Source organism: Pundamilia nyererei, unplaced genomic scaffold, assembly GCF_000239375.1.
Source record: "Pundamilia nyererei isolate P.nyererei 1_Seehausen unplaced genomic scaffold, PunNye1.0 scaffold00229, whole genome shotgun sequence".
Classification (NCBI taxonomy): Eukaryota; Metazoa; Chordata; class Actinopteri; order Cichliformes; family Cichlidae; genus Pundamilia; species Pundamilia nyererei.
In genome coordinates this window covers 314622-318360 of record NW_005187630.1, presented here as the reverse complement: position 1 = coordinate 318360, position 3739 = coordinate 314622, and the positions used below count along the sequence as shown (strand labels likewise).

The window sequence follows — 3739 nt, the reverse complement described above, 5'->3', positions numbered from 1 at the left end:
ATTCATGTAACAGTTATTTCTCCCTTTGTCTCTGAGTATTTTAATCTGTAGCTGAAGCCTGCGTTTTATTTTAATAGACCACCAACTTCTCATTTGTGTTGAGTGTGCTGAAAAACTGAGAGCACCACTCAGAACATAAAAATTTTATGATCCAATTTATTGTCAGCTCTGTTTATAGTGTTAATCGTATTCTTTAATATTCCATATACTTATGCATACCTTTACTGGCCTGTACATATGAATTTCTACCTACAGTAGCAATCTTTGAAAATTTCTCTTATTGTTTTTGATAACTGCATTTGTAGTTTCTGGATCGTGCTACAGTGTTGCTGAGGTAAGATGATTTCACCACAGTGATCAATATAGTTTATCTAACCCATTTTTATGAATGTGAAATGCAAATCTGACGATGCAGTAAGAGCCCCGAGTGGCCTGCTCTGTTTTCTTTCTTTATCTTTACTTACATCTGCTATTTCATCTTTCACTGTGCTTCAGTAAGACTCATTATTTTTAGTTCAGTCAGGACCACGTTAGTACAAAGAGGGTGGTTATTTCCTTCTCTTTCCATTTCACTAATTTATACTTGTCAGCATGTGTCTGTTCCGAGACCTCCCTGCTCTTCCACACACATACACGAGCAGAGAGGCAAACCCCCCCAACACAGACCACAGCAGGCACTGATAGCAGCAGCAGATATAACACTGATGAAGTCACACAGCTTGAAAAGGGGGAGCGGGGTTGCAAAGCAGGCTGCAGAGCCCCAGTAACAGTCAGGCTATGGCCCGAGACAAACAGAGACAACCAATCAGAGGTGAGACCCGAGTGCCTGACAGGTGGTTCTAGAAGGTTGCTTGCGGGGTGAAATTGGTGGAAAAGAGGTATATGGTGCTGCTCCTTGTGATTGCTTTTATTGCTAACAGGTTGCTGTGGTTGATTGTAGTCTGTATAATGACTCTGACTTTGAAAGTAAAAGTTGTTCCATTTAAAATGCACTAGTTTCAGCTTAAAATTTTATATTAAAAGGTGAACATTCTCAATTTTTGGTTGGTATCACTGTTTTTAAAGTTAATCCTTGGTGGTTAGTTAGCAAGTGCATTTAGACAAGTGCAATCACCAGCACCAACTGGTCGGGTCATACATATTTTCCCTCGCAGAGGTTGGAGATTAACAGAAAACTGACATATTTTTAGAAATGCATATTTCAGCATCTGGCATCGGAGAGCTAACATAGCACGGAGGATGCTAACTGCAAGGATGAACAGTTTGGAGGTATTCCACATCATCACATACACCAAGAGCTTCTCTCTGACTGTGTACAAAAGCTTTTGACTTAGCTCGTTAACTCATTATGTCCCATGTAACCACAGACAGTCTGTGGGTGGAAACTTTAATTAAGCTGATGTAACAAGTTGTCATCGACACATTATTTTATGCCACCTGTGTCTCTCTGCTCCACTCTGTGTATGATTGTCTAATTATTAAGTAATTTTCCTTTCTTTTCTTTTTTCTTTTACTAACAAAGAGAAATTCAGTACATTTATATTCGTGAATGTGATACACGTTTGGTATACTTTGTTGCTAAGTGAGGAGAGAAGTGTTTAAGTTGAGCCTAACGTTGCCTCAAACATAAGAGGATGAGTCCCAGCATTTTCCTCAAAGTGATAAATAAAGTTTATTCCAGGGATGTCAAACTCACTGCACAGTAAATCCCTGATATATTTAAATTGAAGGAAAAAAAGTGCAATTTCAATAATAAATCTCATTTTTTTCCCTACATGACAAAGAAATGCTGCTGTAGTACATTAAAAGTCTGTCAAGCATGACTCTTTGGGCAGAAATTGTAAGAAATGAATGTGTAAAATTACAGACAAGGTCCTGTTAGCTCATTGCACATACTTTCTTGTAATTATAAAATGGAACATTTTGGTTTCTTTCACAGTCCATTGTCCATTTTTTTACTGAAACCACACTGTTAAAATTAGAAATTTATCTTGTAGATTGTGAAAAACAAGAATTTTCTGTCATTTAATTATTCATCTACTTCTTATTTACTTTAGCGTCAGTGGGGGAGCTCCTTATCAGCAGGAATTGCCATAAAACAGTTAAAAGTTTATGCCCTCACACACATTTCCATAGCCGTCCAGTGGACCAGATTGGGGTCTGCCTTATTAATTTAACACTGATATGGGATCAGTGCTCTGCATCAGCAGTTACCTGAAGTCAAAGTTTTTGTATCGTCTCCATAAATCCATCTTAAGATGTCTCATATAAACACTAATACTTCTGACAAATTAGATTGTTTTAGTCTCTCTAGCACGTTGTAAATTTGCCGCCCTGGCACATGCAGCAGTTAAGGTACCGTGAAGAAATACTACCGATTACTTTCTCTCCGACTCTCTTCATTCAGAGCTCAGCCTGCAGCTGCAACGCACTCTGCTGTTACTATTTCTGTCAAACAGCTTTAATGCACATTACACACTCGATGCAACACAGAGAGGACGGGTGCTCCAGCGCACCAACACACACACACCCACGCGCACACACGCAGCATTAGCAGCAGCATGTGGCTTCCCTAGCCCTCTCTCTCTCCCTCTTTTTTTACACACAGAGGCTCGCCCGTCCTCAGTCGGTGGGCTGGGTGTGTGCTGGACAGAGCGCACAACGATCGGAGGAAGCCAAGACAGCGAGCAACGTGAACGAAGACGAGGAGAACGAATGTGAGCTGTGTTTGATCCGGAATAAAACTCCAGATTCTGGTTTGAACAAAGACTCGAGCCTCTGGCTTTTAAACCGAAACCACTTTGTGCCCTTGAAGAGAGAAAGCTGGTTCAATCAGAATCCAGAAATCGCTGCCTTTAGAGCTGCTCCTTTACCGAATGCTGCAGATGAAGGAGAAAAAGAACAGTTCCTCTCCTCTTTCTCTCTTTGGAGGCTGAAACTGCAGCAGATGGTGAGCCGCTCTTGTGTGTGTGTGTGTGTGTGTGTGTGGGGGGGTGTGTGTGTGTGTGTGTGTGTGTGTGTGTGTGTGTGTGTAGGTGTGTGTGTGTGTGTGGGTATACTCAATAACATGCCTTTGAAAGTGTGTGTTTTTGTCTATACACCTGTGCATGAGGGTGAACAATAGGTGAGCAGAAATAAGTGGACACTCGTCCACTGTAACTTTAACTTAGTGTTTGTTTCAGCCTGTTTCATCTCTCTGCCAGACCTGCAACTTTTCATTTCATTCATGATGATTATTTCCATTTTTAATCCATTGTGAAACTGGACAAACGTGTCCCGTATCCCACAGATTAAAATAGCATCTTGACTTACTGTTGCAGCTGTAGGGCATGTAATGAGTACTTTGGGTTTCCACAGTTTGCCCCTATTCCTGTTTCAATATGACATCTCCCCCCACACATTGGGAAATTGCCATAAAGGAATGATTTTTCCAGTGTGGTGTTGAGATCTGCACAGAAACCTGCCTGTGAGCCAGACCTCATCACCATGCATCAGTGTTTGACTTCACAAATTTTTACGAGCTTGAATGGGAAACCAGGATGTTAGTGACGCCCGTTAATGTCCAGACTTTGGAGTCCCCCGTTCATCCAACACACACGGCTGAAATCTTTGGGTGTCCACATACTTCAGGCCATGCAGAGTACAAGCTGATGCTTTTAATAGAAAGAGAGACTAAACGCGTGTGGGAGTGTGTGTGTGTGTGTGTGTGTGTGTGTGTGTGTGTGTGTGTGTGTGTGTG

At 41.4% G+C, this 3739-nt stretch overlaps 2 protein-coding genes across 4 annotated transcripts in view; one reads left to right on the top strand and one right to left on the bottom strand.

The window, feature by feature from the left end:
- LOC102198662 (voltage-dependent calcium channel subunit alpha-2/delta-4-like) overlaps window positions 1-3739 on the bottom strand; it is a 77067-nt gene that overhangs the window by 27600 nt on the left and 45728 nt on the right. The gene's annotated exons all lie outside the window — the stretch shown is intronic.
- The window catches only part of LOC102198391 (leucine-rich repeat and transmembrane domain-containing protein 2-like), a 10740-nt gene continuing 9479 nt past the window's right edge, over window positions 2479-3739 (top strand). The window contains exon 1 of the mRNA XM_005748762.2: window positions 2479-2950. The gene's annotated coding sequence lies outside the window, so the exon portion shown is untranslated. The remainder of the gene's footprint in view (window positions 2951-3739) is intronic.